At 41.3% G+C, this 22,100-nt stretch overlaps 1 long non-coding RNA gene across 1 annotated transcript in view; it reads right to left on the reverse strand.

Annotated features, from left to right (window-relative positions):
• Positions 1-140: 140 nt before the first annotated feature.
• The window catches only part of LOC121068129, a 282,842-nt gene continuing 260,882 nt past the window's right edge, over positions 141-22,100 (reverse strand). Inside the window, exons 6-7 of the long non-coding RNA XR_005818638.1 lie at positions 18,789-18,877; positions 141-1,860 (exon numbers count right to left, since the gene is read on the reverse strand). This is a non-coding gene — a long non-coding RNA (uncharacterized LOC121068129). The remainder of the gene's footprint in view (positions 1,861-18,788; positions 18,878-22,100) is intronic.

Here is a 22,100-nt window from a genome sequence, read left to right on the forward strand (position 1 = left end):
CCATTTTTATTAGGCAAATCTGGTAAAAGTGAAAAACTTACTTAGAGAAATATTTTAACCCTGTACAGTTTCATTGGTGGAGTCAGCGCAGGCAGAAGTAAGGTTCATTAGGGCTCAGAAATAACTATAAAGAACAGCAACCTCTACAGCATCAAAGGTGAAATTCCACAGCCTAGGTATTTTTATCTCTGAAAAAGAAATACATTTATACTGCTTGGGAAGAAACAAAGAGGAAACGTAATAAAAAATAAACTCTTTAGCTATGCATGCAAAATAAGAGTACCCACCACTGAGCTGGTTTCTTGTGAGTGCCAACTTTGCCCTCCTCCTCTTCCAGGATGCTGGAGGCAGCCCCAGGCAGCAGGCAGGGCAGTGTACTGACGTTGAGGGCGTGCAGACATGAACTGAGCCCCAGCCTGTTCCTGAACATCTGGCTGTAACACCAGCAGCACAGCACAGGGGTAGCTAGAGGCGGCTTCGTGCCTCCTGCGCCGAGGGACAGCAGTTAGGCGTGCAGCCCTTTCAGGCCCTCTGACCGCAGTCAGCGATGCAGAGAGGGCAACTCCGACACCGGTGCCTGAAATGTGATGTAGCCCCATCAACAGAAAGAGCCATCTGCCTAACATACATTGCAGGATGTATGTGGTGCTGGGCCTCGGCAGCTGCTCTGCAGAGCAGAGCAGAGGTGCAAAAACTGCATCCCTCCTGCTTGCTCTTGTCTTAGGTCCCCTCTCCTCGCCGCCAAGGGAGAAGCTGTGTGGCAGCCACACGACCCCACAGGTTATGCTCAGCACCCCTTGTGCTCACTGGTAATTCTTGGTGCCCCGCTGATCCTGCACGTGCCAGCCTTGATCTGCAAGCTTTTGTCTGACTGCTTGCAGCAGACAACAGTTCTTTATTAGGAAAGTATCTACACGATTTTAATTAATTAATACACATGTACGCGTAAAAAGTTTGGTATTTCAATAGCTGACATTTCACTATGAAGTCACATCTTCCTCCAGGCAAAAAAGGCCTATACAAATAGTAACAACAATCTTAAATACATTCCAAATTAAATTATGACTGTCATGTTTCATTATAAATTAATTTGTAACTGTTTGCTTAAGCACTCATCTTCGTTTCATTCAGAGCACAGCAATTTTTTACATGAGCAGAGCAATCAGTGAGCTTGAGTTTAAATGAAAATGGAATTCCTGTATATCCCCATACCTGAGGATCATTTTTATTTCATGGGCAATCTCACTATGAGTGATGTTACTCGCTAAAACCGAGGATTACCTGTCTAAATTAAAACTTGTGGTGTTTTTTCTTTTACAAAGACAGATACAATCAAGTAAAGGATCCATTCATCGTTATCTGTATATAAAATTATGTGTTGTGGAATATACATACACATATTCACATCCTTCCAGCTCATACTGGTGAGGGACCATGTTTAAAGCATTTGAGAAATTTGGTAACAGTGTTCTTTATTGTGTTATTTATCTCAGATTTTTGAAGAGGTCAGCATCCAGCAGCTCTTCAAATTTTGGCCTATAATGCACAATTAATCTTGGGGCTGCAGTTCAGGAACAGCAACATAATCTTGGAATATGTGTACCACTTATTACACCTAGACCTTTATAACCAGAGGAATAACATAGATGAATTCATTGATTATATCTTTTTAAGCCTAAAAAGAGCTACAATTTGTCAGGGAAGAGTAGCTGGAAGCAACAGATAGTGACCTAAATAGTAGAATTCCAAAGATAAAATAGAAGAAAATGAACACAAATGCTTCATTGTTTGAGAGCCGTATTGTCTGTAACACACTCCAGTGAATCCAGTGTTTGCGGAAGAGGCCGAGGCAGATATAATCTGTGGAGCAAAAAATGACAGCCTGAGTAAGTAGCCATCAAAGATGAAGCCAGGAAGACTCCGGCAATTGTGCTGTAAATCATAACTGCAATATTTGTTCAAAGCTCCGGTTACAACGCATACTCGTGGTTTTGTCAGAATAGTCAGAAAAGTCCTGCCTCATAAAACACTTAAGAATATCTAATGTGCTGCTCTTGTGGAACTAAATATAAATTTCTTTGACTATTGTCTGCGTGTAATGTCAGTATGGCAGCTTGCAACCATTAAGGGCCTGATTCTACTCTTGCTGCAATTTCCTTCAAGCGCTGGAGGTAATGGAATGACTCAGGCGAGCAGAGAATCAAGCCCATGCATTTCATTACCCTAAGTAGTTCTCATCTTTAGCACATAAATCTAGTGAAACAGGGTTGCATTTATCAGAAATTGTTATTGTTTATGCGCACTTGCAAAGTTTTTGGTGGGAAAAGGTTGCATTTATGCATAGCTTGTAAAAACTGCAGTTAACAGCTTTCACCTCCAACAATGTAGTTAGCAGAGGTGAGGAGAGGATTACTGGATTTATAGGTTTCCTTTTTAATGAGGTTGTCTGCTCTTTGCAGCTTGTCCTCACTAAAGGAAAAACTTGATTCAGGTTTTAACCCCAGAAAACTACGTGTAGACATGGGAATGAAGCTTGGCGTGCACTGCTGTACTCTCTGAACAGAAGACGGATTGGTCAAAATGAAGTGTGATATTGTGACTCAGCACAGCAATTTAGGTTTTAGGGATTTATTTTTTTTTTTGGTGGGGGGGGCTGTGCAGGGGAAACCTAAAGCTGAGTATACACTGGCATGTTTTGCAGAACCATGGCTGTAAGGCCAAGTATCTATGGATATTTAAGCACCCAGGAAAGTTACTCATGGCTAGTCACATTGTTGATTCGAGTGGTATTAAAAAGACCTTGATGAACAGTTCTTTTTGAATATCCCATTAGATACCTAGCTGCACCTTTGGGTGTTGGAGACCTATAGAAATCTGAACCTCACTGACAAAAAAAAAAAGGGACATAGAGAAAGAAAAATGTGTTCTCAAAGGCTTGCGTAACAGTTGGGCAACATTTTAGCAGATGAACTGTTAACACTTTCTCCACCAGTAAAGACTTGCAAAAGACTCATATTTAGCTCTCATGTTCTACAGCAAAAACCTGAAATATATGCTTAGAAATATCACAAATTTGAATTCCTGTCTTCCAGGTTACTTTTTATAGGCTACAATATACCTGGATAGGGCTAGATGTTTTGTAAGCTTTAATGCTGTGTAAGCAGTTGACAACAATCCTAATAACTATTCTGTTATTGAACTTGAATAGGTATTAGCAAAGAATAAAGGAAACTGAATTTTACAGAATGACTAAAAATGTTTTCTATGCCATTTGCTCAATTTTCAGCACACTGCCTTGTGCAACTTCAGTGTAAACCACTGCTGAGAAGCACAGTCAAACCAGCCAGGACCTCAATGTCCAATATAAAACCTCTGAAGACCCCAGAAGATTTGTTTTTAACACCAGATTTCCAACCAATAGTAAGAAAGAAGAAAGATGTGTCGTTTATGGGTTGGAGGTGTAAGTCTCATAGGTTCATTGGTTGTAGTAACAAAGGCTGACATGGGATCCTCACAGAAGACACTGCCATGCACATGTCCCATGGACTTTTCAAAACTCTTGGTTTTTCTTCTCCATCCATCAGTAACTATCACCCCTCAATGTCTGAAGGGGTTGTTAAGCGTGCTCAGTAGATCCAACTAGGAATCGTGTGCTATTTAGGCTTCCACAACATGAGACTCCTGCTCCTTTACAGGGGATTGGAGCTATCTCCTACATTTCAAATTTACACTCACTTTTAGTTAGATATTAAACTCAGATATTTTCTAAGGCGTAAGTCATCCACTCCTGACATTTAAGGATGTTGCATTTCATGTGTTAAAGCTGTACAGTCTGTAATCTGTGGACGTGTAGGGGGAATATCTGGATGGCTTCTGAAGGAGGTGTGCGGGGTGAGTGACAACAGCAAGCTCATATATGCTCTGTAGCAATCTATGTAGGTGAAATTTATGAAAGGCTCCACATCCCCGATGAAAAATTTATAGAGATCAAAAAAGTTTGAACGTGCTGCATTAGAGTGTCAAATCTTGACAATATAATGTATTAAAAAGAGTCTGCCTAAGTGACAGTTTCCTAATAGATAACCATACAGATATGAGGAAAAGTTGGAGGAGAGCCTGTAGAAAGAGTTATGGAGGTGAATGGAAAGAAATGTGAAGATGATATAAGATAATGTCAATCAGCCTAGAGCAGATAACGACAACCTCTCTTTCACTTTCTTGAGCAAGTCTGAGGCACCAACAAAACTACTTAAAACACCTGTTAGTTATAAAAATGTCAAACAAGCATACATTTGGGAAATGGAGAGATTCAAACATTCACGAAAGGGAGAGAGAGATTCTTGGAAGACATGTCGGATATATATGTCATCGCAGCAATTTGCCTGTCCATGTTCCAGAAAAAACACAACTAGCTTTCTGAGCACTGAAAGTAATCAAGCCTGATTTCCTACAGACTAATTAATGCAGATTCTGAAAGATGCAAGTTCCAACTGAGGCGTCTTTGGTTGAGTCATTTATAGCAGGATAATCCAGGACGGGTTCTCCAGTGACTAGTAAGAATGAATGCGCACCTGAACTCTTCTGGAGACACAGGGTTTTTTTGAGACTTTCTCCTCCATCAAACCATTCATTGTCATCAAACTTCTGAAAAATCACCATTTTCTAGATTCTCTGTAGAGCTGACCCTTTTTTCCCCTAATTTACTCAGTGAAATTTCCTCATTCCCCTCATTTAATGGTAGAGCTGAACCCACGATGGCTTGAGTGTGTACAAAAAAAGATTACCTCCGCCCTCCAAAGCTATCCAATTTTTCTTATTCATAGGGATTCTTGGGGTTCACTAATTAGTAAGCAATTTGATGCTACTTCTCACCTAGGAATGAGAGAAGGGACTTTCATTCCTTGCCAAGCCTTGTGTGGGACCTTGTGCTTTTCCCTGTTACCAGCCAGCTCTCTTGCTGCTGGTAGAGGCCACTGTCAGCCTGCTTGCTCCTAGCACTGCAACCACCAGCCCTGCCCTCTTATATATATGCATGCCTATTTTAATTAATTTTCTATACAAGAATATTTATCAGCTAAAATCAAGTAAATCTAATTCTAAAATGAAGCTAGCTTTGATATTTACTGCAACTTAATGACAACTTTAGACAAGAATTTAATTACACAGAGTCAGCACACAATATATATTGTATGAATGTACCAGGGGACTTATTTTAAAGTGTAATTTAGAGTGTAACTTTTAGACTGCGCCTCAATATGAACTAAAATCAAAATATTTCCACTGATGGAGCACATTCTTCAAAACTGATTACAAAAGTAGCCACAGCACTGATGGAGGCTTACACTAATTTTATGTGTTATGGTATAAATGACTTGCAAGGATACTCTTGGGAAGCTGCATTGTAATTTAATACCTTTAAAGCTAGAAACTGTTAGGGAAATATTTTTTCTTTCACCAGGACCTACTTTTTCCCCTCTATGTTACATAGAAATACATCTTTCTAAAGGATAGTTTCGTATCCCCAACACTTACATACCAAGTCCCGAAAATACGATGAAATATAATGCTGTGCTTTGCCAGATCAACCTGCCCTGAGGAGTGCACAACAGAGGAGGACTCAGGAGATGAAGCTTTTCCTTCCTCATCCACACTGCTGGCTTTGTATATGCTGATCTCAAGGATGTTTAGAAAGGATGGTCATGGTTTTGTGTGTTGCCCTTACCCAATTTTAGGCCAGCATCATGGTGGTGTGGGGAGCGAGAGGAGGGTTGTCCATATTCCAGGGCCTGGCCATGAAAATGCCACCCAACCTGTGTGATGCAGCTGTGGATGTGAATTAACTCTGTGAATACACAAAAATTAGCTGTTTCACACTCCAGCCATACAACTAAATTCTTATTTACACCAATCCTAATTTACTGCAACGAGTAAGAACTGCTGTTCTGTGACAGTACCTCAGGTCTTGTCTCCTTGAAGCTGCTGTTCAACTGTTTAACAAACTTATTTCAATAAAAGCCTGGCTGACACCATTCCCTGACTAAACACTTTCTAGAAGAAAAAATGGGTAAGTTGGTACAACACTCTTGGGCAGACGAGGAGCTAGGGCTATTCTGGGATGTTAGTGCTTAAAGAGGTAGACACAAACTAAATGAACTATGAAAAACATGAAGTGATTTTTCACTACCTAATTATCCTGCGTGGCAACTTTTTAGTAGACATCATTTGTATTTGCAGATCTTCCTTTAGGTAAAAATAGCTGTATTACAGATTGTTATGACACCATTCTATCGTAAGGTTACGCCAGGCATATGCTTAAAGATGCTTCCACTTTATAGACAGGCATGCTATCTCCTAAGAGCTCCAAAGGCATCTAAAGAAAGATTTACACCCACACTGTGCTGCAACAGCTTCAGAGGAACTCTAACTAGCCAGGAGTAAATAAGGCCCATAACCAAAAACACTGAGCAGCACTTCAGCTGGTGTAAATTGTCATAGCTCCTCTGTGGAGCTGGGGACACTTTACACAACCAGAGGATTTGTTCCTCTGAATGCACAGAACATCAGCCTCCAATACATGAAATGTCCTTGCACAGCAGCAACGTGCAAAACTTTCTTTTGAGCTCAGTGGGAAACTTGTGAATTCTCACTCCAGCCCCATAGGTGTGCTTCACCTTTTACTGCTCAAGATGGGTATTTGCAACGGTCCACTGGGTAAGAGAGATGCCTTTTTAAGGTCCTTTCTAAGGCATATTCTAAATGTGTCTCGAAATATTTACTTGCTGCTGACATTGCACTGGGCGAGCCACACATATTTCCATGGCTCACAGATAAATACAGCACTGCAGGGCCATCCACTGCTGCACTGAGGGGTCATGAGCTTTGAGTAGTCCTGATGGGCTTGGAAGTCTGGAATTTGTGGTAATTAACCCACTCTGAAACAGAATCATTTAATCTGGATTCCTGTATTGGGGAATTTTTGGTCACCATCAAGATTTTGGCATGTGTGTACATGAAAGCATGCTGCAGAACTGGATCGGGACCCTTCCATTCCTTTTTCTTTAGCTCTCACCACTTACATCCTTCAGCTCTAGACCTTGTCCAAACTACTTCATGACCGTGACACAAAAAAAAAAGTCCTTTGCAGAACACAGAATACACTGGTCTGACCTGAAGCTCATGATACTAGAGTCGAAAGGTGAGTTTTAATGAAAGATTGCAGAAGCAAAAGAAAAGATTGCTCTTGGATGACACCAAAAAATCCTTCTGTTTCTATGGAGTGGCCCAGAAGAAAGTGCGAAGAGAGGAAAAAGGGGACGGAGGGAACCTGTGAAAGAGAAGAATGGGAGAAGCAGTCAGCTAAATGGAGTGGAAGATAATCAAGAACAGAACTTCAAGCAATAGATTTCACAGGGTTTTTTAATAGCTTGAATTAGATCTAGCAGGCAGTAGAACATCAAGGACGTTGCTGGCTGGTAGAGACAAGGTGGCACTGGCAAGCAGTAGCTCCCATGGGAGGGAGGAAGTGGGGACAACTTGCAGACATCGTTCATCAAGAACTGAGATGATCAGAACTTTCAGCTTGTTAATGATGAAAAAATCATGATGGCCATTGTGACAGAGAAGAAAACCAATGGCAGGAGAAGGGACAGCAAGATGGAAGAAAGTATCATCTAGGAAACAACCCAGGATATGGCAAGTGCAACAGAACTGCTAAAGGAGATGGAGAGCTGAAAATCAGGAAGAAGTGGTAAATAACTAACCTTAGGAATTCAAGTTATTACTGAAGTGGCAGCGGGATGTGCAGCAGCAGATGGTTATGAAAGCCTGGACAAGAGCATTACTGGCAGACACAGAGAGAGACAGAAGGCCAAGTGCATTGGGGATTCTCACATGGATACCTCTGTGAGGGCAGAGGGGTGAGCAAGTGGCAAAGGGAGGCACAAAAAAAATCAAGGAGCTGTCAGTGAGAGTGCATCTTCACAGCAAAATCAGGAAGGAGAAAAACAGAAGTACAGAAGCCAAATGTTGCGAGGGAGAGAAGACGAAAAAGAAGGGCAAAGATTGTCCTCATATAGTACAGCAGCTTGAGAAGCCTCTTTATTATAAATGAGAGGCAGCAAAGAAAAGAGAAGGTATTTAAGATAGTGGGAATAAACAGGAACATCTGAGAATCTGGGGATGAAGGGCATGAGGAAATCAGTGGGCTGTGAAAAAGGCAGACTGAATTAAAGGAGTTTTGTTCTTCAAGACAAAGGAGCAACAGCATGCTTGAAGGCGGAGGGTCTAGAAAACAAGAGTGGATAAAAATAGACAAGAACAGAAGAAGAACTGACAGACAACCAAAGACAGAGAACTTGCAGTGGGTCTGGAAAATAGAAAGAAGAGAGAAGGGGTTTGGGGAAGAATGTACAGGGAGAAGCTGGAGGTCATGTCTGGGCTTATTCACTCGTTCTTTAAAGAATAGAGGACTTGATCCTGGCACAGGAAGGATGAAAGTTAGCAACAAAACACATTTTATTAGTCATGAGCAAACACAGAGGGTTTGAAGCTCCCAGCCCAGTATGAACATCTGCATGAGAGGCAGCTCAGTCTCTGGAAGAAGCCCTGACCCTATTAAAGTCAATGACAAAACTCCTCTTGCCTTCAACAGAGCCAAAATTTCACCTTGTGTCTATGGCCATTCCGCTGAGACTTCCAACATGAATGCCAATTAGTGCCAGTTTCAAAGGTGACATTCGTGACATGGATACTCGCTCCTGTGGGAGATGAGCTAAGTTTATCATAGTGAGTTTGCATAAACCAGTAAAGGTAAGTGTGACATTCCCTGTCCTAACAATCAGCCGAGGCAAAGAGAGATGCACACAGAAATAGCTGAGATTTTTACTGTTTTGAAAGGATGCTAAAAACAGCATCGTTATTGATTTTAAGGGAAAATAAATAAATAAAAGGAATTAGTAACTCAGCCTGTGTGTGACAGGTCCAAATGAATCAATCAGTATGTTTAAAAAAAAATGAGGAAAAAAAAAAAAAAACACATTTAAAGGGTAAATTGTCCTTTACTTTAAATTGACTGAATATCAAAAAATGACTTGAGGATACTAGATTACTGCTTTGAGGCTTTCCGAAGCTGGACTTAGGCGACAGCCACTATTAGCACCTTCAAATTAATAGTTCAACAGTAACTGGAATATTAACCAGAATGTGTCATTTTGATTTTGTCAAATAGGCATGTGAGGATTTTACTTAATCTCTGGGTTGATCGGAGATGTAAGCAGACTGGATACTGCAGTCCTCAGAATAGTTACCTTTTTTTTTTTTTAATTTGCACATTGACATTCGACATGTCTAGATCAAAACCCATGCAAACCCCTGTATGGTTCAATACACACCTCAATTCAACATCCTGACAACAGAGAACTCTTCCCATTTTATAAGCCTCTACATTACCCCAACTTAAGCAGTAACTCTACAGTAAATCAGACCTGTGATTTCCAGTTCTACCATCCCATTTACGAGTGTAAATCTGGACTAATCCAGTGGAGATAGCCTCGCTGTTGTGTTTCACCCCAGTGCTATGTAGATCAGAATCTCGCCTAACGTGACTGAGCTTGATTCCCCACTCTGCTCTATTATTTTCATCTAAATATTTCATCTACACTGTTTAGACCAGTGTAATAATGGCTTAAAGGAGTAAAGGAAAACCGCAATAGTATACAAATGACAGTAATATATGACGGGTAGCAGGTAAGCCACATTTCAGCCCCTCAGGAGACTCCTGCTTCAAGGCAAATCTGTATCTCATTCTAAGTCAGGTTCTGAAAAAATATATGATCCTATCAGGAAGTCACCATGCCGCTTATCCTGTGCGCATGTACACAGGCAGACTTCGCCCCTGAGCAGCTGACAGTATGCTCGGAGGAGACCGAGCCTGGCCGAGCAGAAGGGCTGCAAATCCAGCCTGAAAGTGCACTGGCAGCCCTGCATGTGGAAGCTTGCACATCACCTGCTCACACTGTACCTAGCCCTAGGAAATGCACTAAATCTTTCAGACTATACATGCCAAGTTCATCAACAGCTTTAAAACGGAGAAAGAAAAACACAGATCCTATTTTTAACCGTTCCCATTATGTAAAAGAAAAGTAAGGAAGCATAATACAGTATCAACTCACTGCTCTTCTGCCACTGTGTGGAGTAAGGCTTGCTCGACACCTCCGTGCCTTAACACACGAGCCTGCTACATGAGCAACCCCAACCAAAATGAAATGAGCTATTGGGCTTTCTCAGGCTTTCTCAGCCTGCCCCACACTAGGCACACATTGGCCCGACTTCGGCTCAGCGTGCAGCTCTCCCCTGATTTCAGCTGCAGTTGACTGGTTTGCTATCGCTCCAGTGTCAAAGACAAAGGGCACAACCCTGAGATGCCGAGCACGAGCCACCCCAATGCCTGAAATCAGGCACTGACTGACCGACTGGACCAAAGGTGGAGGGAGAAGGCTGAGAAACTTAATAGCTTTTCATCCTAAAGCCATGGCCTAGACGGGTCTTCCTTGTGGAGACGCTGATTCGTCCATTCCAGAAGGGGGGCTGTGATGTGTGTATGTGTTGAGTGAGAAGGAGATAGGTTTAATTAATCTTAAATGCCTCTGCAATTCAAGAATTGTAGCCCTGGATCAGTTCCTGTACTAACATGATTAGCAAATATTGACTTTTGAGTACAATAATAATGTGTCATCTGAAACCCTTGATAAGTAACTTAAGTACTTCCTTAGCTTGCATCTTATTAAATTAGATGAGGTACGGTTGAGACACATTACACAAAGCCATTGAAATGAGAAATCAGACCTAAAGATTTTAGCATTGATTGATTAAGCAAAGTCCAAAGTACAGTAAAGATGAAACTGTGGCCCATATTCTGATCTCCCATCCATCGCCATACGTACAGATTGCCTTGCTCTCGGATTTATAACAATGCTGGTGAACTAATCAGAATCAGGTGATTCGTTTCAGTATTTGCTAACATGGGTGTGTTTTCTTTGGAGTTCTTCTGCACAGGGTGAAGTCACTTTTTTCCATTTTTGCAATACGGTAATTCTCATAGTTGTAACGGGGTAAACATTCCCTATTTGTGACTTTTTGACATGCAATCCATCATCTGATTATGTACGATGACCATATAATGTCAGTTTTATGGAAGGTTAACTGACATAGGTTTGGAGCTTTTGAAGTTAATATAAGGGAGAAAAAGAAACGCGTCACACTTGCGTGCCTGTGAATATGGTAAGTATAACACACTCCAATCTGTTCATAAGGTTTAGTTTAAAAATGTGTACAGCAACTCAACCAAGAAAGGAGTTAAAAGATGTGATACTCCTCAGATGCAACCTGACAAATCTTACTTTATTGATTAGTTTTCAAAGGCAGTGCAGTGAGAGCACTACACTTACAATAGACTTTGGAATGAGGAGGGGGGGAGACGAAAGCTCCAAATGTCATCAAAGCAAATGGTCTGTGAATGTTGCTTCAAAGCTAGTCATTAGCTGCCAGGGTATTTTGCCACAAAGCTTGTAAAGAGGTTTTCCTGGAGGGGAAGGTATGACAAAATGCACTTCTTGGCAAGATGACTTCTGCTTAAATAGCAGGACACATTAATTCTTGCTTGATACATAAAATTAATTAGAGGATTAACATCCTTTATGAAATTTTGCCAGAGATTTTTTCCTTTTTACCAGGAATAGACCCCAGGCCTTTTCTGTACTCTAATGAAATTGCAAATTGACTTGTGTTCAAATGATGCTTGACTAAAATGAATAATTAAAAATGTATTGCTAACAATGAGATGGGTCAGCTGATCTTTTCAAGGATTAATTAGTTTCAAGAACCATCTTTCTCATGTAACACAGCAAAGGCCAATGCCAGAACACCTTTTTTTCATGCAGTAGTTCCCCTTGAAGCCAATGGACCCTTTCTACTCCCAATTATCCAAGGTTTTATTCCAGATTCAGTTTGACGAGAGTGGTTTTCCTCTACGGCAACACAGAGAGGAGTTATGCCTGAAGGAGTTGAGCTGTTATTCTATCTAAAATTCAATGAGCCCAATTCCTCTCTTTATTACAGTCTTATATATAACCGAGCTGAACTGGCGGGAGTCTCCTGTTTGTCTTCATTATGTTTTGCATCATGGCCAGGAAAGCATGCTTCTCTAAATCCCAAATACCTCTATGGAGATGAACAACGTCCTATCGGTGTAAGATCTCGGTGACTGAGAGAGGAGGAAGGATTATGTTTTCCATAGGTCAACAAGTGCATAAATGGAGAACAAAGACTCAAGAGAGTAAGGAAGCCTGTGCATGTATGTGTACGTGCTCCTTCTTAAAACATGTTGGGATATGCTGCTCTCCAACGTGAATAATAAAGAGGTTCAGGATCTAGGAAAAATGACTCAACATAAATTTTTAAGAAGCAGGTCGGGAATCTAATTCTCAGATTTTTCAAAAGTTTTAGTACTTCATTTCCAAAACACCTATGCAGTTACTCATTTTCCATTTTCACAGGTGCCGTGAAAAATCCCACTGAATGCCTATCCTTTTCTTTACACATCTTTGAAAACTGGCTCTAGGGCCCATTTGCAAAAGTGACTTGCATACTGTGGCATCTAACTCTGGCTGAACGCCACCCAAAGCAACGCTTGGAGGTTAAGAGCAAAAAGCTGGAAAAACTGCACTACTGCTGTGATTCCATCCTTTTTGCTATTTAGTCAGTTCATTTAGGGCTGATGTGGGTATATTTGTGCAGTGCTGCCCTATGCTGTGTAGAAATTTTCTCGGGTACTTTGAAAACTTAACCTTTAACTTCATGTAAGGTGAGATTTACAGAGGCATAAAGGTGCAAAGGGAGCTGGTGATTACAGTTGAGGACCCAACTGGTAACTTGCTGCTGAAAATCTCTTTCATAGATCCTTCACTTTTAAAATATGAAATGTCTGAGTTTCTCCCCTAGTGTGTGCAAATAAGCGTGTTTCACTTTTTAAATTCCTTAATCACCTCATGTGTTTGCAAAAGGTCCCTTTCTGCAGTGAGAATTTTAAAGAAGGAAATCTAACATTCAATTTCAGTGTTTTCTCAAAACACTTTCTAATTCTCAAAACGCTTATTTCTACTGTACATGTTTCTGAGTTCCTGTCTCCGATGGATTTTTCAGATGTGTTTTATGTTGTGTTATGATGTTTCTAATTTGGGTGATGAAAGGTTAAAAGATACGCCTGTATGAAATTACTCAGTGGCTCCTGTGAACTAACATCATATCTTATTGAGTATGATCACTCTGTCATTTGCTTTGGCTACAGCCAAGGTTTCGGATACAGTAGGAGTAAGCTGGGATCCCCAGAGCCTACTGCAGAATTTGAAGGGGGGCAAAAAGACGTAGTTTCCTTGCCTAAGACTTGCTAGCCATGTATAAGGAGACGATGCTCTGGAAAATGTTGTTTTTCTTTGGCTGCCCTTTAGTCAGATCTTCTCACTGCTGGCATTGTGCAGAGTCAGCTTAAAAGGTGTATTTAGCATTGAGGGATTTGGTAAATACTGCTTTATTGTGCTTCGTGCTCCCTACAGGGCATTCTGAAGAGATGAATAATAAGTGTGAACAGGAAGAGCAAGTTTCCAGTCCTGTCAAATTAATTAGACCAGCGTAGGCTGAAGTGAGGTTTGCCATTAGGTAGGTTGAAAACAGGCAAAGGGAATCACTCAGGCATATACAAAAATGTTACCCCATTTCTCTTATTATTGTTTTCTTCTGAGTTAGATGTAAAATGGAGCTATGTTTTGTTACCCACAACAAAACCACTCTCAAATGCTGGGCACATAAATAAAATAAGCTGGATATACAGAGCTATCCCCCTGCTGTGGCAAAAGCAAGACCTGCCAAGCAATGATGCTGCCCTTCTAGCTGCTGTTTGAGAAGTGTTTCCTTATGGTTTTAAGGGAATTAGCAACACCCTAGGTTAATGTCATTTAATTCTGTAAATACATTTCGGAGCTTGACTCAGCTCCCAGCTATAAAACAGTCCCTCTGATTTGCCAGCCGCCTTCTTCATAATTTTCTGAGAGTTGCATTTTTCCTTACAGCAGCCCAAAAAAGCCATTTTTAGTGCCATACTTGGGCTCTAGTTTGTGTCTTTTCCTAAGTCTTTTCAGACAGTCATCAACATAGGAGGTAAAAAAGGGTCTGATCCAAATCCTGCTTGAGTCAGTGGAAAAGATTCCTGCTGAATGAAGTGAGGGCTGGATAAGATCAGTAGACCCTATTTTTTCATTCCCTGCCTAGACAGGAGGGATCTCTATTGTGCATTTCCAAGCTCTGGTATGAAATGACTCAAACTCTGAGGCTACTGCTTCTCCTGAAAACTACTCCCCAGACTAAACAGATCATCTGATAAGAAAATTATTTCCCCCTTTATCACAACCCAACCTCTTTCCTAGGCTCCCTGGAAAGCCTTAATTTTTATTCCCCTTAAGTTGTTTTCACATTTTGAGTGATAAGTAAGGATCTAACGTATTCCTCCTGCACTCCGCATTTGTACTTGGTTAGATGCGTTCATATTTCCTGCCAACTAAGTCCTTCCAAATTTTTGAGCATTTTATTACTCTTCTGTTACTTCAATATGTAAACATTTCTCTCGTTTGCCTGCATATGGTGTATGGAGATGTGAACTGCTTCACCACAGTGTAACAGAGCAGCCATCCCCAGGAACAAGAATATTTGGGTAGGATTCACTTGATCCTTGGCGTTAGTCACCTTAGACTAACTTTCAGTTTAACAAAAAATAGTTTGGGGAGGCTTAAAGGAAGTCTAAAGTGACTGGGGTGGCTGTGAAGACTGCACCCAAAGACACTTCCCGTTACGTGACGTGAATCAGGCCCTTGGAAATGTGCGCCTGGAAACGTCCGTCTGAGAGGCTTTCAGAGGGAACAAATGACATACCTAACAAAATTAAACTGTTCTGCAAAACTTACTGGGCTAACTTCTTATTCAGGGAGGTGGACAAAAATCAAGCATTTTTATAACCTTGGAAGCTCCTGTTTTGAAATTTTGAGAATGGAAAGTTGTGGTCGTTGCTGCTGTTGTGCTGAAAAGTATTACAATGAAGATGCACCCAATCTCTAAAATGAATTAACAAAAAATTATGCTGAAACATGAATGAGATATTTCAGTGTTGCCTGCAATCCAATTTTCAGCCTTTGGTTTCTTTTTCTAATTTTGGTTCATAGAGAATTTCTAACTTCTTATACTTATCCTGCCTCAGAACAAAATCACACATTACATTTGGGATTTCCAATGAAACTGAGATAAAGTTAGCTCCCGATCCATGCTGTTCTTCATACCCAGCCTTCCTCAGCCTGTATTTTTGTTTCACTCTTTTACTCTTAATAGAAAATGAGAATATCCACTTCCAGTTTGGCTCCACTTGTCCTCTTTATCTGAAGCTGCGATTCAGATGTCACTACTAGCCTCTGATAAGGTCAGCTTGTTCTCCAGCTCTCCATGCACCGTACTTGACCTCATGGGTGTGGGGAGGGACACGGAAGGTCAGGCACAAAATCTCATCCTTACACTTTTCGGTCCAAAATTCATCTGATGTGAATCAGTGTTGCTCTGCTGATTGCTGCTTAATGTCTCTGAAGAGCTCAGACGTCACCATGTTATGTGCCTCTGCCACAGAAAAACAAGGTGAAGGCACATCAATGAATGTACTCTCCTTTTTAGAGAGGTGTGGTGGTGTGGGACACAAAAATGTCAGCTCATTGAAAGAAAACATGATGAAGAGGTACTTCAAAAGCCGCGACATCCCTGCAAACAGGCTGCTACCACTGATTTTCTCTCAGCTCCCTTACTTTAATTTTTGGCAAGTGGTTCAGAGCAGCCAAGGAACTCCTACTCTGGGATCTACAGAGGGAAGATAGTCCACAAAGAGAATAGTTTCAGCACTGGGGACAATAAGAGGTCTGGGGCCTGAGCCTTAGAAGCAGACGCTCCCTTCTCTTTTTTAGAGAATTTCAAAACGCTTTGGTTTTCATTCCAAATTGGAAAAAACAGACATACAATTGCAAAACCCTCCATAAAACTGAATGAGCTTTTTCTCCACAGCTCCATCTGAAACAGATGGAAATTTCTTCAGCAAAGTGACCACTTAATTAAAAATATGTGATACCACATTAATACCACTTCAGCAGGTACTGGGAGGACAAGTGAAGATTGTCCAACCTTCTCCAGGTGTTTAAGTCAACTGTTTATTGCTCTTTAAGGTGTCTGGCAGCTGGTAAGTAATTTAAACGATGCTTGTCGGCTCCCAAATAGAAGAAATAAATGAACACAAAAGAGCAAGATTTCAATTAAAGTTCATCATGTAAAACAGGCCTCATGCCTTCCCTGACCACAGAGATTAGCTTTTGTGTCTGGAATTGCATTTCATAAACCTCCTCCCTCGACATGGAACATCTGCTCCCTTTAGGACTATTGTTTTACACCCATAAATAAAACATAAAATTACATTTTTGTCACTCTTCAGGCCAGATCTTCAGCTGGCATAAATCAACGGCAAGCAGTCAACCTCAGCAGAGCTCTGCTGACTTAAACCAAATGAGGATCTGGCCCTTGACGCTTTGGTGCTGAAGAAAATAATGGGTCTGGGCAGAGCGTGTGGGACATTGTTTATCAGAGAATGTGTGCGAAACTACATGGAGCAAGTAACCATAAAGCATGATTGATCTCTACAGCATATTTTAGCACTTTTTTTCAGCGTTTACTGAAACCTTTTAGGTAGTGCAGTCTTCTCAGATATCATTTTATGTTTGAAAAGCTTTCTAATTCATAATGAAAAGTTACGCGTCGCTCCAATGAACCTCTAGCTTCAATTACTTGCTGTGCAAATGGTTGGCCTGCATTTTGACCAATGTTTATGGTGTTTGGCTATTTTTCAGTAGCTACTTTACCCTGATATGATTAATTTCTTGCATAATATGAGGTTTTGCATGTGTGGAGCTGAAATAATCCTACTAGGCAGAAGAGAAATAAAAGAGCTTGTGTGTTTCAGCTTTAAAAACATTTGAAACATAACATCACAATTTTAAGCGTGCCAATGATAATACAAGTTAGCCATGGATGAAGACAACCACAAGAGACATGAAGTTCCTGATGGGATTCAGCAGCATGAAAGTCATTACTTGGCTTGTAAGGTCAGCACACTAGATCATAGCTGGGCAGCCCAAGAGGCAGGGAAGCAAGAGACAAGCCAGGAGCACATCGTACGTGACTGCATTGGCAGAAGTAAGAACTGCTGCCGGTATCCATTTTCTTCCCTGAAAGCCAAATCCTGCTCTAAAGGCTAGTTTCCCTTTGCACCAGAAGTGTTAACACGTATTAACTACCCTGAAGTAAACGGAGGTAGAGCTTGAACAAACAAACCTTCATTAAAAAATATGTTTAGCTTTAAGCACCTTAGAAATCTCACTTGGTCGTGCTGGAAAGTTAAGTTTGTGCTTCGGCTTCTTTACTGGATCATGGACTTTACAGTAGACGACCAGAGAGCAGTGTTTGGAGCTATGCAGTCCTAAAAAAACAGATCTTGCTGACAGCTCTTTTCAAGGAATTTGTGGAGAATGAGACACCCAACTCTGAAGCAGAAATTGCAGTAATTTTCACAGGACCTGGCGCCCAGTTCTCTTTGGGCTCTCTAAGAAGAACAACATTGAGCATTATCACCCAAGCTGCCTGCCCTGTTACTGCAATACCCACAGACACATCTGTTCTGATTCAGTTCATCGTTTAGCTTCTTAATGCAGGCACATCCTCTTCAATGATTTAAGCTAAGATACTGTGCTGTATACTCAAGAAGTGGCCACAAGATCCCACGTGCCCATTCGGGCATGGGGAAAGTTAGCTTCAGCAGAAGTTGCGAAGCAGATTGCTGTAGGTGGTAACCTCTTAAACCGCCCTAGAAGGAAGCCCTTTGGTGCCTTCAAAATCCCAACCCCCATATTTTTACTTACTACAATCACACACTTGTCAGCTTAATAGAAAGTACGTCTACATTGCAAATTCCAGTATAGGGAAGAGGTACTCAGGCTGGCTATAAATGAGCTAGCCATAAATGAGCCTGCTTTCTGGCAGGATAAATTAGCCCATATGGAGCTAACACTGCCAAAAAGCAGGGTAAATTAGTCCTCTCAGTGTTCTCTGCTGTCTCATCTAGACTGCGTCCAGTATCCACAATAGTTCGTTTACAGCTAGCTTGGGTATTTCTACATTGTCATGTGGACATTCTCAGAACAATATTATTATTATTATTGTTGTAACATCTACAAGAGTGCAGGAACTGAGCCTAATGTGGGTTAGTTACCCCTACCTTTGCCTTTTAGCTCAGTGTAAAGAGGCTGAGGCTGATGTGGTAGCACTGCAGCATGACCTCACCCAATTCAGCAGTTATTTCTGCACAAATGAATGTCCATAGATTAGACTGTCATCTTGGCTGATAATGAACACGTAGGCATCCCAAGCCCCCAAGATTACTTTACAGCCACAAAGAAACAAGTGGGATTAGTTGATCTATCCTGGGTAACTCAGCTAGTTTGGTCTTTCGAGTTCTAAAAAGACCTAATCCAGAGCAGCATGACTTAGGCTGTAACATTCTTTTCTAATGTCTAAAGACTTTTTTTTTTTAGTGGATCTTAAACATACTGAATGGTTTTGAATGGAAAAAATGCTTTAAAAAATTAAGAAACAAGTCAGAAAATTACCTCCATTAGCTGAATTTGAAACAGGTCCTGGGTACATGAAGCAACAGCTGTCCCTGAAATCTGGAGCAATGTGGAATTTCACAAGGCACCTACATGGACAAAGGAAATGGCAAATTGAACAAAGATCCATCTATACTTAACACTTTCAAATACACTGCTAGGTAGAAAACTTCTCAATATAGACACACTTCCACTGCCAGGGAAGTGCTTAAGGCAGGATGGCTTATTTCAGTTAGGTGAAATAAAATAAGTGATGCTAATAAAAGCTGCACCAGAATATGTGCATCTGACAATTAGCACTTCTACCAGCACAGCTATCTGGCAAAAAATCACATCCAATTTAATACACACATGCCAGCAAGACCTCTAACACCAATTCCCAATATATCATGTTAACAGAAGTCTACAGGTTTCAGAAATTAATTTCATCCAATAATGCATAATTTTACAACCAGGTAGCACAATACATGAAAATACACTTCAAATCACTGTTTGACTTAGGTGATCTTAATCAGTCCCATGGAGAGTGAAGAAGACAACTTCAAAATGCCCCAGTGCTATCCAGTTTATCCTTTAGTGTTCTGCTCCATCTGGACTTTGCAGCAAAATGGGGTAGAGCAATCAGCATGTGCTCCTTGAAAATGTGAATGCAGTCCTTTCTTTTTCTGTATTTACTTATAGATCAGTGTACCCCTGAAGAACTGTAAACAGCTGAGAGTAAAAAATAAAGGGACCTCAGAAAAGTTTTATGTCCTCCAAACTATAAATGTCAGGTGGCAATGCTAGGCAGTTTATTTTTCTGTAGAAATATATAATTTTTTTTCCATGAAAATATTTTCTCTCACACACAAAAAGCTAGCTCGTCACTGGCAATTTTATGAAATATATACATAATTTTGCAGCAGGTACTGATGAATGCCTTTAATAAGTTGAGTTGACAATTTTTATTTTTTTTTTGCTGCCTCAAAGAAAAGAATGCGTATATTAAAAGGCGCTTGCATTTTTATTTATTTATTTATTTTTCAGGTGGTAGAGGGGAAACAAAAAGGACCAGGCAGCAGTAATGCACCCAGAGATCTGTAGGAACATCCAGATGAGGCAATTATTTAGAGGGGCCAAGAACCCCACTGGGCTGGGTACCTTCAGGGGCAGCATTTGCCAGATGAAGCGTTACATTTCCACCCAGCTAAGGGCCAGGGTACAGAGCGAAGCTGGGGAGGCAACAGACACACACACGACATTTTCCAAAGGTGGGATTCCTCCTGACTGTGCTTTCCCTCCCCAGTCAGGGGTTGAAATGAGCCACTGGAATCTACTGTATATCCTGGGGAAATGAACGCCCTGGCTGCTTTCCAACTCATATTTCTCTCTTTCTACAGCAAACAAACAATAGGCCAAGTAGGATGTTGTACATAGCCCTGGAAAAGAAAAAAAAAAAAAAAAAGTGAAGTATTGATAAACTGAGATTAATTTTTACAAAAATGTTTATATCAAGTGCATATGCTTTGCCTCTTGGCCATTATGGAAATGTCAGGAGTTTAATTGGCAGTTGTGAATAGCAGCACCTGCAAACAGCTCAGGGCTTGTTCCTGTGGTCTGGCAACATTCTTACTTTATGCTTTAAATAAAGGCTTACTCACTGAGACAGAAATAACTGACAGCGGATGATTGATGATTGCCCATCACGCAATGGCTGACATCTACCATTCACTGAATCCATTTACAATTTCACTTCCAGATTTCATTAACAGGGCCGTGACATCTAGGAACAGGATTGATACAGATGGCAGCTCAGTTACAGAGTTCAGCTGATGCTGAGCGTATGTTAAGCATGGAAAATAGATTACTATGAGCTCCAATCTATCTCATGTGGTACATTTTGGAAACCCTATCTGTTTACTCCAGGTAACCTTTTATAGTTCTATTTATCCTGCCTAGTTTCAAACCAGATAGCAATTTTCCACAGTGGAGAATTTATACTGCCATTTGCAACGTGCGTTTATAAAATACTTGCTTCCGTGAAATATTAAGACAAGATTTTGGCATTCTGAAGGTCCCTTTTTTGCTCGAGAAGGAAACAACGAATGCGAACGCATAGAAATCCGCCATTTCCCTGGTCACAAATATCCTCTTTGGAGTGAAACGAATGGCTCGCTCCCCACCACGCACCTGTGTGCGTCTCAAACCACAGTGGCCGTGCAGCTCAGAGGCAAAAGCAAAGTTTCCAGCCAGAGGGGCCAGTCCCGCTTGGCTCCAAACTCCCGCTGACCTCTGCCTGCCATGGGACACAGTGTCCTGCAAATCCTTGTTTTTATCTCCAGCGCCTTGGCTTTGGCACAGGCTGCTCCTCAGGAAGGCCGAGGCTCAAAATGCAATTTTCCATTTTCATTACGACACCGGGCCAAATATCAGATCTGAGTTGAGTTTTCAAACGCCAGAAAGCCTGGAGCTGCTCAGACACAAGACTTTCGGTCGGCTTGCAGTTAGGGTGGGGGACGCTCCTTAAATTCAGAGCTACCTTCAGCTCGAGGGCTTGGACACCTTTCCTTTGGTATTTGTGTGGACGTCAGTGTGGGAGCAGCAGAAAGGGGTGATATTCGCCCTAAGCAGCTCTTGACTCTTTCAAGAATAGCAAGAAAACAAAGGTACTAAACTAAAACACAATTTTGTAAAGGCAAACAGTCCTGGCCTAGTAAATGCTTATACCTCCTTAATCCATGCAGAGAACAGCCATCGCCTAGCCCTAAAGGTGGAGAAGAAGAAATAAGCAGGGTTAAAACCAGGTGCAACACTGTACCCAAGTAGTGCTTGGTGCAACTGCTCCGTACAGCTCAGCTCCTGGAGGAATGCACGGTATGCAGCAACTGGTTGTCCACCATTATTACAGCTTGCATAAATGGCAGCCTTTGCTTTCCGAGCTCACTTTGTGAAATTTTCACATCAGCCCACAACCTGCAGCAAGTTTTCGAAACTGCAAACACACAGTGGGGCCCTTCTCAGCTGCTCTACTCTTTCATCCTTTTGTTTTGCGTCAGCACAGCTTCTCCCTGCCCCGCTTTCCTGTCCGTAGGGTCTTCTGAAGCCCCAAATTTGTTACTGCCGTTCATATTCATAGAGCCAAAGGAGAGTGCAGTGGAAACTGGTCTTAATGCAGTTCTTCAGCAGGTGCAGAGATAGCCGGTTTCCAAACTGACGCTCGTAATGGCTTTCCAGAAACAGCTCTGTTTCATTTCAAACTTGTAGAGCCAAATCCATCCCTTCCGTATTTCAACCAACTTCGTACATTTAAGCCACTGTTTCAAACTTCATACA

This window comes from Cygnus olor, chromosome 3 (genome assembly GCF_009769625.2).
Source record: "Cygnus olor isolate bCygOlo1 chromosome 3, bCygOlo1.pri.v2, whole genome shotgun sequence".
NCBI classification, from domain to species: domain Eukaryota; kingdom Metazoa; phylum Chordata; class Aves; order Anseriformes; family Anatidae; genus Cygnus; species Cygnus olor.